Source organism: Grammomys surdaster, unplaced genomic scaffold, assembly GCF_004785775.1.
Source record: "Grammomys surdaster isolate TR1022 unplaced genomic scaffold, NIH_TR_1.0 174, whole genome shotgun sequence".
NCBI lineage: Eukaryota > Metazoa > Chordata > Mammalia > Rodentia > Muridae > Grammomys > Grammomys surdaster.
The window spans coordinates 6163944-6178441 of record NW_021604622.1 but is presented as its reverse complement, the minus strand read 5'-3'; positions in this window follow the sequence as shown (position 1 = coordinate 6178441).

Genomic DNA, 14498 nt, shown 5'->3' with positions numbered 1-14498 from the left:
TCTCAACCCTTACTATTTCACAAGAGAGTGACAAAATGACACACACACAACGCCATCCTTAACCTTTCTGATTTATCAACTAGCTTCCACTTTCATCTCAAGACAGGCCTGAGCTTCTTGGTGACACGTTCTGCAGTTTTACATCTTGACAAAATAGAAATTTGATAAATTATCAAGTATACTCTGTTTATGCCTGATAATTACAAAACCTGTTGGAAAAATATACCCCCAAGAGGCGTTTTTATCTGAGTCTAAAATAGCTCATTTGGAAGATTTCACGGGCTATTCCACTTCTAATTTCTAGATTGGTGGATAACTCCAACAAGGACTGTACTGGGCAGTTACTGAGTCAGCTACGCACCTGATTTACAGCCTTTTCAACTTTTACAGTGGAGTGGAGAGGTGAGTCACATGTTATCACATAGCATTTGCATGTTACTGAGCTTCAAACCCATCCAGTCACAAAATGTCAACTGCTGTGAAAAAGTATTTTGAAAAGCCACAGTAGACAGAAAAATAACGAAATATCCCACTTTGTGTCTAAGCAGCATACATCTCCACATATTTCTAAGTTATATATAAATGCTTTAGGAAACAAAGATGGTTTCAAAATTAGAAATATACCCTTGGCCTAATTTAACAGAATGTGGCAAGATATTTTTTTTCTCTTCTTCAGATTGGCAGGTTGGAAGTGAGACTTCTCAGTTACAAACAAATGCATTAAAATAGTGTTTCTTCTAGGATTGGATTTAAGCCAAATTAATGAGAAATGAGGAAATGACTCATTGGAGAGCAGGAGACACTCCACATTTTAGAATTTATATTATCCCCTCCCACACTCACTCAGGAATGGGCTTGAACAAAGTCTCCAACAACACATACTGCCTGACACCCGTGTACACACAGGAGCCAACAGAATAAAACGCACAGTGCAGAAGACATGTGATCAGAATGAACTGGTCCCCTGGTCCCGTGCAAGCCACATTAGATAACCACTCACTGTACTAGATGCTTTTCTCAAATTCCTTGTATCCCACATGTGAGAGAGGCTCTTGGAGTCAGAGTTTGATAACATTTAACATCTTTTGGGCTTTGATTAGCAAGCTTAGGGCTATCAGTTTCCCCTTGAACAAGAACATGAATTTCAGGACACAACATCTATAAGCAACAGAGACAGTTGGGGAGGGAGGCAAGGCCAGTGATAAAGCCTTTTTATTGCATTTACAAAAGAAACACTGAGATCTCAGAGCATAAAATCCCAAACCTACATGTCCTGTCTGTGCTCCAGACAGAACAAAAAGCTGCTCATTAAGTAGCCCTTTAAAAGAAAAGGCTGGGGACTCCAGCAAGATAAGGCAGTGTTCTGGATTAAGCTATTAGACCAGACTGAAAGTAGTTCCCTTTTTAATCATGAGAAGAAAAGGCTTTTTTTTTTTCACCTTGATCATGCATCTAACCTCAATTAAATGTGACAGGCATGGAGAGAAATTGGACTAGTGAGAAGAAAATGAAAGTAAATACAACTTGGATAGAAAAAAAAAACAAACAAACAAAAGGCTAACCAAAAAAAAAATCACAAATGGGGAAGGAAATGTGTTGGAATTGTTACAAAAGAAACAATAATCGACAAATGGAAGCAAGGTCATACAGCAGAGTTTATAGAGGAGGATCTGAAAAAGAAAACAGGGGTCTGTGGAAGAGAAAGGAAAAGGAGGGGCAGAAACACAAGAAAGGCGAGGATGGCGTGTTCTATTACAAATGATAGATGGCTCATCAATCTTTAATGCAGTTTTAAAAGAATCAGCCATTGTACCCTGGGAATTCTAAGACTGCCCACTGAAGAGATTGTATAATCCATTGCATTTTTTTGTGTAGAAAAATAAACAAACCACAGACCCAAACGATATTCACAAAACAGGACTGCCTGCCCATTGGTGAAACCCTCAGGAGAAATCTGTCAGCAAAGGTTGCTGGTAGATCGCACATCCACTTACAAGGAAGCCTGCCTGTGATCTCCAACAATTCACTGGGCTTTGGTATTGCTTTGTTTGTGTAGTACTTCCATCATCCAATACAAATCTCTGCTGACAGCAAACACAAATGTACAAGCTCCTTTGGTTAACAGGATCTCTAGATTCCAGCTGCACTTCTGGGGGACCTGTTTCTCCTTCTCTCTATTGATTCTGTCCAGAAGCACGGATGCCTGCCTGCTCTATGGAGAATTACAAATGGATTCCCCAAAGAGAAGCCTGATAGCAGACGGACTTGAGGATGCTGAGGCTCAGGGTTTGAAGACGGGAGAGATGTGAGCTGAGATTCTTATATATTGATGAAGTTGAAGGCTAAGAGCTCGCTCTTGAAGTCAGACATAGAATTCCGCCTCTGCTTGTCGATGAGACAAGAATGCAGAGTCTCAGGGGACTCGTAAGCTGACTCGGAAGAGAACACACACAAGCCAATAATTATAACTCATTGAATGAAGAGCAGAAAGAGGTCTTGCCTTTGCCTCTTCAAATTACAGGATGTGGTTTTAGTGTAATTTTTATAAACCCTGATTCAGCACCATGTGAATGCGCTATTCTATGTAACCATAAGATGCAATTATAGGCAAATAAAGTGTTTGGACAACCTCTTGGGGGTGATCTCTTTAGGGTAATTTTGACCCTCACAGTGGTTGCCTAGACTGCAAATCATGAGAGAGAATCTTCATTTATAACTGCATCCTAGTGGGCTTTCAGCTCAAAGCTACCTTTAGGTAGGAATTAATTGTGACTTCTCACCCACCTGCAAGCTCAGTCTGGATATGTCTCTAAGAATGCAACTCAACCCCTGAAACCCAGCTGACTGGGGTTGAGAGCTGAAACAACCGCTCTGGGAGATGACTGGATAAGCATCTTTCAATTGCTTCAAGTCCTTAACTCAGAAAGCTTACTTCAGAGGCTGCGGACATAGCTCTGTCAGTAGAGCCTTTGAATTGTGTGAGTGAAGCCCTGGGTTTAATCCCTTGCACCGCATACACCAAGAGTGTTGGTACAAGCCTGTAATCCCCACTCTTGAAAGGAAGAGGCAGGGGGAAGGGAAATTCAAGTTCAAGGCCTGCTGTGGTACATATGACCCTGTCTTTAAAAAATTAAAAATTAATAATTTTTTTTTAAAAATCGGTCATCAAGGACAGGTGATAGCAAAAGCATATAATAAAAAGCATATGATTAAAAAAAGCCCATTTATCATAGTACTATTGGGGGGAGCTACAGATGAGAATCAATGTAAATATCAAGCTACGAAGGTTAGTTCATCTATTATAAATTTGGTTGTATTTGTGCGATAGATTTTGCATGATACGGTAACATAACAGGTAGTGGCAGGAGATCATCTCGAGATACTAAGTAAAAGAAAAAGTAACGGTATAATACAATAGAGAATAAAACCAGGCAGGGTCAAGCCTGCCTATGATCTTAGCACTCAGAAGGTTGTGGAAGGGCTAGGGAGTTTGAGGCTAACCTGTCTGAAACTATAAGGATAAATTAAAATAGAGATTTCGTGTGATTAAAATAGAGGTTCCATGTCTTGCCTAGCCGCTGGGGCCTGAGTGTGTGAACTCTGCTGAAGAGACGAAACAGGAGGCTCTGGGTGGCATTTTACCCTTCTCTGACATGGGATGTAAGGCTCACAGGAAAAGCCGATATACTGCTCAGGGGTGGGAGAACACAGGCTAAAAGGAGCCCAGGCTGAGGCCAAGGAGGCAGGGGTTCCCCTAAAGCCCGTGACTGAGGGTAGTGGGAAACTCCGACTTAACTCCCAGGTGAGTGTCTGGACCATGGAGGGGCCTTCTGCAGAAGACTTGAGCTGCACAGAGCAGCTCTCTATGATGAAGGCTCCCCCCATGGTAGTTCTTGATGAGAGAGATAGTCCTTGCTTGTCTAAATTGTTTATTGACGGTGAAAAATAGATGCATATGACTTACTCAGGGTAGGCTATAGATTAAATACCTTTTGCAGGAAGCAATGTCTGGGAAGGGAAGCTTATTGGCTAAACCCTCAGGGCAGGCCCATCTAGATACCCCAGAACTCTGTATTCTGGGCTACATGACCAGTGGTCATGATCTTCATGTGGGGGATGTTGGGGTCGGTCACATGTTTGGCAGTGAATGGACAGTACCACTGTCCTTTATGTCGACTGGGACCTCTGAGGCCCACATGCCGTCAGCCTTCAAGTCTTTTGGGTCCCAGCCTCATAGTGTCTTGAATATGTAAGCGTTGTGTCAACCGATCTATTCTTAGACATTTGGAGGAGACACAAAATCTAGCAGCTCCATTAGGACAGATCAGAGCTCTTAGGTCAAAACCCTAGTCCTTCAGCCTAATGTCCTAAGGTATCCAGTAGGACCAGCTGTACAATGTTTACTCCAGGCGAAATAGAAATGAGATATATTCTTCAAACTTACTGAGAATTTCAACACAGTACAGACAGAGTATCAGTCTATCAAACCTTCCCAATCACAGTGGCTTTGCGACTATGCAGGCTGCCCTCACATAGCTGTCAAAACAAACACCAGTAAAATCTCTTTAATTGTAAAGCATGGGCAAATCTATTTGATCTAGACTTTGAGAGAGAAGCCCATCATCAGAAATTGAGAAAGTTAAAGGACGTTACTTAAAGGTCCTAGGAATTATAATTCAGGAAACAGATTCATGGAGCTCTGAATCCATGTTCCAAACAAGACAGGGAGGGTGGCCATTTCTCCTATGCACACAGGGTCAATTGTTACCAGGCAGTGATTCCTCAGTGGAGAAACTTGTGCTAGAGAACAGGACCATGCTGTCAACTGATGAAGGTATGTATACAGTAAAAGGCCCATCACCCAGGAGGTCCTGATGGCTAACTTGGGTTTCTAGGTGTGCTGTAATATATGTTCTAGATGCTGTGGTCGAAAAGTAAAGGTCACCAAAGTTCCATCTCTCAGGCAGCACTTAGCACAAGCCCTGCTTCTAAAGGCTCCAGATTCCACAGGAAAAGGATCTTCTGGTGTGGCTTCCATCATGGCTTTTCCTTTGATTTTTCACAAAAAGCTGCTTAAATAGAGCCAAGATGAAAGGTTGACAGAACTTTCTACCATCCCAGGAACAAACTCTGCATTAATGTGTTTTAAAGATGATCAGATTATTCCATTCTGTCTATGTCAGAGAGGAAGATAGAAGAGGGATATTTGGAGAAAGAAAGAGGTGTGTGTGTGTGTGTGTGTGTGTGTGTGTGTGTGTGTGTGTGAGTTTGGCAGTGTGAAGGGACAGGAGGGGGATAACTCAGACAAGGAGAAGGAAAACTACACAGCTATTAAATCAGTTGTTCTCTTTCTCCTCGGAGCCACCAACCATGGGTTTCCCACACCAATAAAGGAATCAGGCTTCCCATTATTCATCAGCTTACTATCCTAGGAAAGGGTTTCATTGGGCAGTTTATGAGCAGAACCAACAGAAGCCTGTTACCTGGGGTTCAGTGACAATCAGAGCTCCGAAGTGATAATGAGATTATCACTTTCACTTCCTTCCCCTTAAAAGTGTCAGAGAGTGGTGGGGACAGGCAGACAGACAGGATGTCTGATGAGGAGCAGAGAGCAGGAGGTAGACTATCAGTGGGAAAAACAGCCTGCAGGGGCGGACTTGGAGTCCATTGCTGCTGAAGCTGGGTGGACTGGGACAATTACTCTGTACTGTCAGCAGAGAGAACACTACTCACAGGGCTACTGGGAGAAGTAAAATAAAAAACTTTGTAAGGTTTTGTGGGTGCTTTCCCCCTAGACTGTACATGTAAGTAGTAGCTAGCTAGCACCCTAAGTCATAGTCCCTGAGCTATGCAACAGAGGGAAGCAACCAGTCACTAAATATACACTCTGGTTGTTTTGAAGGAAATAGTTTTCTTTCCTGTATGGAAGTTCACAAAGAACGTAAGTACAAAATGTTTCTTTGAAAAAAAAAAAAATCCAGCCAAACGTAAGTCCTTTATTTTGCAGTTTGAGCAAGCTTACTCACCCTAGAAATATCATTTTAGTTAACTAGGGAATTTTTTTTCTACCTGTTGTTTCAAGTAATGCTGTGTATTTCAAACTACAGTGTAACACAAGGTTCTGGACATGAAATGTGACTTAGCTTATGTTTTCTCTAATTTTTAACAATTTTTTTTCCAACTGCACTCAGAATCTATGTAGAAATTATCCCTGGGTCATTATTGTTCCTCGGAGGAAATATTAGAGGAGGAAGGTCAGTGCTATTATCAACATGTTGAAACCTGGAGATAAACTGTGGTGAATTTGTCTGTGGTAAGGCTACCCAGATCAACAGAAACACAGAGAGTCTCTGCATTGGCCAGAGCTGATGACGCCATCAGTGAGATATTAGAGTACGGCTTGTCCACGTGCCCTTAGAACAAGGGAATCCATAAGGAAACAATAAGATTGTTATGAAGAAGACTTCAGAAACCATTGCTCTAAGCAAAAACTGTGCACTAAAATCTGGTAGACCTTGAAAGCACATCCACAACCAGGCCTTTTAATGGTCATGTTACAGAGGGCTGCTAGACCTCAATAAGAAAGTATGTGACTATGCCACAGTAATGCCTTCATTTCTAAGACCTGAATGTAGTCCAGTAGGACCCAGGTTAGAACCCAGCTTCTCTAAACCAGCTTCCTTCTCTGTGAAGTGTAATCTCTTCTCTGAAAACTCCAACGCCTCAGACAGTGCATGAGGTCAACCATTCTTTGTAAAGTTTAGACACTAGGTATATAGTCTCGATGAGGGAGGGAAGGAGTCTTAGCTTTTGGCAACTGACATAGCATCATATGGAAGAATTTAGAGCCAAAATTCCATGTGAATGTGTATCGGTTTTTTTTTTAGGTGTGAAAATTTCATAAAACATTCAGGAAAATTAATTGGTTCACTCAGGCCTCCATTAAAAACATACGCCTGCCAGAAGTAAAGACAAGAGAAGCAGCACCAGGTGAGAAAAGGCAATTTACATTTCCTTCGAGGCAGCGTATATTTGTAGAACTATGTGTTTTTTAGAAATAAATACCAGAGGAACATATTTTGAAATTCTAAGATTACATAATATCCTGTTTTAAAGAACTAACAGAGAAGCCGGAGCAGGGGTGTTTAACTTGAGCCACACTTGGATTCAGTTATCTTAAGAAAAAGATAAAGAAGAGGAAAAGGAAGAGGAGGAAGAGGAGGAGAAAGAGGAGGAGGGATCTAAAGAAAAAAAAGAGATTCAAAATAGTTACCGATACTAATGACTTGGCTGAACATGGAGGCTACACCCTGGACTTAGAGAAAGGCAGTCATTCAGGACGATATGATTTTCCATTGTTTTATGCTTACCATTTGACACTTGAAAATCATAGTGTATCACACCTTACGGAAAAGCACATTCTTCTTGAGCAAGCTGGAACACATTTTCAGAGAACATTTTTATATAATGGAGCCTGGAATGAGTGGGGTGGGGGGCAGGATTTCTCAAAAGCCAAGGACTCAGAATTGGATACTAAAGGAGGGGGGACAAGCTGTGAAAGGCAAAAACTAACACAAGAGATGCAGTGGTTCAATAAACGTGTACTCAATTCCTATCCTGTTCCCTTCTAAAACAGGATTGTCAGAAACAAGGGTCCCCATGCTCTCACACTTACATGCTATTAGCAGACACAGGACAGAAAAAGAAAAAAGATCAACAAATGAACAGGAGAATAGCAACTGGCAGTGAGCAGAGAACGTAACAGAGTGATCAGCAGACTTCGGCACATCTGATGGGGGTGGTCTGAGAAGGACTAGCCAAAGAGGCAACATGGGAGCTGAGACCTAAGGATGAAATTGGAGGAGCCAGGAAATGGAATCCTTGCTGACAGAGCTGCAAGTTCCCAAGGCTTTGATGGAGAGGAGGAAGAGTGCTTGGTCCATTCAGAACCGATGAAGGAGCTGCTGGCAGGAGCCCAGAGAAAGGAAGAGGTGATAGCCGAGAGATTGCAGGGGTAGTTGGTGACCAGATTTTTCAAAGATTCATGTTTGATTTCTGAGCTTAACTGTAAGCCGTTGAAAGGTCTGAAATTTAACTTACAGTGTGCAAAGATTACTATGCTTTGGTGATGATTTCAAACAGGAGACTAGTTAGGAGTTTCCTGCTACAGAGCGAGCAAGAATGGAAGATCAGAGTTTAATTCTTTGGGCGCAGCCATGAAGCCTTGGAAATCCACTCTCCACTGAAGCCGTAACTCTATGTAGAGTCTCACATACTCCAGACTATCCTCAAACTTGATATGTAGATCTGGCAACCCTGAACTTCTGATTCTCCTGCTTCCACTTCTGGAGTGCTGGGATTATAAGGGTATATCGCTATGCCCAGTTTTCGGGGGTCTAAGGAGCTACACTCCCAGCCCCATACACTGCTACTTTCTCATATCAACTAGGTAGCTTATAAGAAGAAATATCATTTTACAGATGTAGGTTGTATCAAGCCTCAACATATACAAGTGGTTACACAGAAGTTTCAGTTTAATAGTGAGAGCGGCTGAGCACCCGCCCTTCCCTGAATGTGGCTATTGAAACTTCTAGATGCTTTGTTCAGAAAGACGCAGAAGCAACCTCAGCCTTCTTGCAACCTTCCCTTTTAAGTTATGGATGGAAACTATTAAGAGCTAAGGAAATGACTGAAATAGTTTTCCCCCAGTCATGGAATTGTATCCGCACAAAAGCTCCAAGAACGTTTGGCAGCCTCAAAGCTAGCTAGCTGGGTTGGTGAGTCTGAACTCGCCTGCATTTTACACACGTATGAGGACAATTCCTTCAACTGAACTTCTCACCGAGACCAGAAATGAAACATTTCAGCTTGTCACCGATCTCTGACAAAATTTGGAGACTGACTGCCTTTTGTAGTCAGGATTCAGATCAAACAGTTCAACTGGTCTTTGTTTGCTCCGTGCTTTGTTCTAATTGTATCATTCTTGAGGTCTCTTAGCCACAAAGCCTCTCTGGACAAGAGAACCACCAGGCTTGTTTCTGCCTGTATAAGTGTGGGAAAGGACCCTGCCACCCACCTCAGTCTGAACCACAAAGCACAGACACAAGCAATCAAAGCATATCCCACTTTCTAACCTTTGATATGCCTCTCAATATCCCAGCATGCAAGACTCCAAACACAGGAAACCTTGGTTGCAATTGCTTGAATTGTTGCTGTCTGTTTATTTAATGGATAACAATAACCGGCATTTCCGTCTTCAGCTTTGCTATGTTTAGACCGTTGAAGGTCTAGAGCCCTGTGTGTAGGTTTGAGTGTAGAGAGAAAAGAAAATGTCAGATGTAACTTTTATTTATCTGTTTATTTATTTATTTATTTATTTATTTATTTTGAAGCTCTGAAACTAAGCAAAGGGAAATAAGATACCCTCACAATCCAGAAGAGATAGAGAACATTCCTCATTTAAGAAAAGCATAGGCTGGGCGGTGGTGGCACACGCCTTTAATCCCAGCACTTGGGAGGCAGAGGCAGGTGGATTTCTGAGTTCAAGGCCAGCCTGGTCTACAGAGTGAGCTCCAGGACAGCCAGGACTACATAGAGAAACTCTGTCTCAAAAAAAAACATATGCTGGGGGGGGGGGGGAAGCTGGTGAGATGGCTCAGTTGTTAAGTGCACTGACTGCTCTTCCAGAGATCCTGAGTTCAAATCCCAGCAACCACATAATGGCTCACAACCATCAGTAATGAGATCTGATACCCTCTTATGGGGTGTCTGAAGACAGTTACAATGTACTTACATATAATAAAAAATAAATAAAACTTTGAGCCTGAGCAAGGCTGGAGCAAGAGAGAGAGAAGGGAAGGGGGGAAGGAAGGAAGGAAGGAAGGAAGGAAGGAAGGAAGGAAGGAAGGAAGGAAGGAAGGAGAGAAAGCAAAGTATGCACATCCCAGGTACAATAGTGCCTGTGGTCAGGTACCAGAAACTTGACTTCCGCTCTTGCCCTCACAGGTCTACAGGACCATCTACAGCTTCAGGATGTTGGCTTCTTGCCCACAGCAATCCTGTGAAAAGGGAAATAAAGAAGCCCACAAGGGGAGAGTAGAAGCCCGTGATGATGTTGGCTCTCCTCACAATTTGGTCCCTAAATGGTTCCCACATTTCCAAAGCAGAGTCTCAAATGAACTGGGGGAGCAACTTCATTGGCATTATTCTAGAGGGTCTCCCAGATACAATCCTTGGTAGAACACCATGACACCACCTACACACAGGATGGGATCAGAACACAAGAGTCCAGCTCAGAAGGAGACAGAGAAGGTCTAGGAGAGGCTTCCAGGAGGTGATAACTGTCTGGACCAAGTGCTTTTCCGTAGCAAGGACCCCTGCCATTACTTTCCTTTTCACCTTGTAGTGTCTCTGAAAGCTCCATTCAGCTTCAAAACAATGGAGATGTGGGATGGGCCTGGGATCAGGTGGCTTCCCTAAAGAGGATGTCATTAACAGTTCAGGAACAAACTGGGGGACCTGGCATCCACTCATTAGAGCTATTTGAAAGATAAACACTACATATGCATGTTTTAATTGTCATCTTTAAATGTTTTAAACAAAATTTTCTATGATTTGGTCTTAACGGCAAAAAATTACTATCTACAGAGGGAAGCTTAGGAGTGCAGTAAAAGGGTTCATATTGAACATTAAGTAAGCAGCTGTGAATCCTTAGAGGAATGACCTGAGTTCTATGTGATTTCACAAAACGTGTTTTTCCTAGACTCAACATACCCACAACTCAATGAATCCATGGTATATTCAGTCACTAAGATACTGACAACACTCTTAATCACAATGAAACCATAATCATTGCCTACTGCCTAGGAAATATTGAAGGACAAGGTGGGAGAAGTTGACAGGAACAGGGAAATAGATTCAGGAATGTTATCAGATGAGCCAAGGCTGGTGCTATCCACTTCCTCCAAGACACAAAACTGTCTTTACAAGTCATAGATCATGGTGTCAATAGACAGTGGTTTTCTATCTTTGCTGGTGGTGAATAGTCAATGGTGTCTTAAGTTAATGGACATATTTGACCACAGGGACCTTACTCACTTTAACTTCAACCAAAGACACTGGTGTTCCAGAACCAGTGCCTAGCCCCCATCACAGAGTGTCAGCATATGCTTGCACTCAGTGACATCACAGTCACTTGAGATACACCCATCATGGGAGTATTTTTATACTCCCTGGCAAATTCCACAAATCAGGATTTTGTTTGTTTCTTAAGAACTGACTTAAAAACACACCACTGCTTCAGTGGGGGGTTGTGGATTATACTGCGTTCTCTCACAGAGATTTGCTATGGTTTGGAGCCAGGTAATGTCCAGTTACGAAGATCAAAGCTGCCTTCCTACATTGCTATCCTCCCAGTCTTTCTGGAGCCACACGCTCTCTTATCTCTATTTAGACCCATGGACCTCATCATTCTTCTTGCTGTAGAGAATCAGAGGCACCCCTGACACAGACTTCTAGGCCTATGGCTACAGAAGGGTGTTGAGAGGAGAGTGACAGGGGCAGAAGAGAGATGATGAGTATCTGGAATGGATTCTTCAAATGAAATGTCAGGGTGCCAGGAGCCAAACCCAGGAAATCACCTGCTGTTCTGGGAAACCTGGTCAATACAGGGTTAAGAAAGGACGTTCACAGGTCTCAGGTCCCAGGAACTTAAAGAATGTCTGGCATTCCCTGGGAGCCAGTTATGACAGTGGGATGGTCTAGGGCAATGAGGATATGACAGTGGGATGGTCTAGGACAATAAGGATATGACAGTGGGATGGTCTTATGATTCAATAATGGGATAGCCCTAAGCAATGACCCTCGCCCAAACTTCCCACTTTGCTGTGTCTTTATAACCTGCCCCTGAAATTAAAGTTTCAGATCTTGATCAGAACTCCAGACTTGCTCGCATTCTTTGTGTCTCTTGTCCCTTCATTCTTTCGCCCCCTTCCCTGGGGTCTCGTCGAATCCCCCACGAGCCGGGGCATCAGGGGTTCAAAAGTTAGATTGGATAACTTGGTGTCCCAAGCAATGGGAACAAGGAGGTACGGAGTCACTGATTGTTGCTAAAAGAAAAACTAGAAATGATGGAACAGAGATGAGGCTGGGGAAAGGAGAGAGATGAGACATGGGACCTTGCAGAGTTTATCGAGGACTGCAGCTTTTTTTTCTCTTCTTTCTTTCTTTCTTTCTTTCTTCCTTTCTTTCTTTCTTTCTTTCTTTTTTCTTTTTTGCACCTGCAGGATTAAAAAAAATGAGGAACATGAAAGCTGGCAGACCTGTGATATAGATGGCCCTCAGTAAGATGTACCCAAGGTAATCTGAAGTATGAATTTATGGATGAGTACTGACTGACTCCTTCCAGGCCTTGGGGTGTATCCCGTATCATCCCAGAGATATGGTAACTGGTACCTACCCTCTCCCACCTCAAAGGGTGGTTTGGGAAGCAAATGATATTATTAACATGAAAACCCCTTTAGGTTCATAAGTCATGGTTCCAGGATGGGAGACTTACTCATCTGTAAAATGAGGGGTTAGCTTAGATGGAGCTAATGTCCTTCTAGTTCTGAAATTCTACAACTCTGTCATTATCCTTATTATCTGATGATCATGCTAAAATTACAGGTTTTATGGACCTGAAACACCCTCCCTACATCTTGCCAAGGAGACTTCATGCAAAGCCTCCTAGGCTGGGAATACCACTTCCTGGGTGGTTGATTCCAGAGTGAGACCAATAACCAGAAAGTTATGCAGGGATGGGAAGTGTTTGGATCTGAATAGGAAAAGGAAATTGATTTATAAACCAGAAGCAGAACCAAACCCTTTAAAAAAGAAGAAAGGCTTTCTTTTTCTCTGTGCATCACATGTAAACACGTAACCAGAGCCTTCACTGGGTAAGTGCACTGGTTTTTTAAATGGTGCCTATTATGCTACAACCAAAATACCAAATGATTTAACAGTGGTTTTAAAAAACCGTAGATGAAACAGGGAGGTTTAGAATCATAAAGTTTGAGCTTGCTTTCTTTTCTTTCTTCCTTCCTTCCTTCCTTTCTTTCTTTCTTTCTTTCTTTCTCTCTCTCTTTCTTTCTTCTTCCAATTCCTAAATTGCTCTTTGACCACAATGTTTCATGTTTGGTAACTTTCTCATGCTTTAGAAGGGAAATAAGTTAAATAAAACACTTTATAGAGGCAGTTTACTAAAAATGGAATCCTTAGTGACTAGTTACAGATCGGAGCTTTTGCTGCTATAAAGAAGGGGCTCTTTCTGTATCGGGCACCGGGTCAACTGCCTTGCTTACTTACACTTAGATCTGGAAGGACTCCCAGTGAGATGCTTCTCTTGGTTCCGGGACAGAGCTGGGAAACTGAGGCTCAGGTCTACTTACAAACTAGCTTGCTCAAGGTCTCACAGCCAGCAAGTGGTAGCTCTGGGATTCCAAGTCCCAGAGCTTGGCTCCAGACTCTGTTCTTGTTATTGCTTTATGTCGGCTTATCTCTGACTGCTGAATATGATTTCCGAAAGACCGCTTTTCGAAAGTCAGAGATAACCCTGTCACCTATATGGATGTGGAAGGATGTGGAAGGAATTTCAGCAAAAATAGAGGCTCTGTGGTCTGAATTTGCAATGGTTGAGAATGAGTGGTCAGAGCAAGCCTTGTCACTTACGCCCCCGGAGGTGAAACTGGAGACCATTTTGTTGGGAGAAGTGGGTCTGAACCAGAAGAGCACTTAGCATTTTCCCCATGATGTGCAGATTGTAAATGAGAAAGAGAGGGGGAAAGGAGAGGAGGAGGAAGGGAAGTCAGGAAGAAGGGTACAGAGAGAATGAGAGTACAAAACAGGAGGCGGGGTCTATTAGAGAGGAGGGAGAGGGTTTTCCGGAGGGGGGAGAAGAGAGAAGGTGATGGGAGGGGTGGACACGATCAGAATGTTTTACAGGCATAAATGAGTTGTCACATGGAAGCCATTGCTCCGTACAAATAACAGGTACCGTTGTGGTTTGAATGTGAACTGTCTCTCTTAGCCTTGTGTGCTTGAACACTTGGCCCCAAGATGGTGGCTCTATTTTCGAAAGACTTGAACCTTTAAGAAGTGGAGACTAGGCAGAAGACTCGGACCACTGGGGGTGGGCCTTAGGATTTTACAGTCCAATCGCTCTTCCTGCTCATCCTCTGCTCCGTCAATGCTGTCTCTGCCACCATGGAGACTATATCCTTTAATCCTGTGTATGTGCATGCGTGCGTGCGTGCGTGCGTGCGTGCGTGCGTGTGTGTGTGTGTGTGTGTGTGTGTGTTTCATTTATTGTGTATCTGTTGTTATATGTTGCAGTAGACATGTATCTTTTGTACAGAAAACAGAGAGGTCAATTTTAGGTGTCTTCCTGAATCCTTCCCCATCTTATTCTTTGAGTCCGCCTTGCACTGTACCTGGAACTCAGTTGGCTAGACTGGATGATG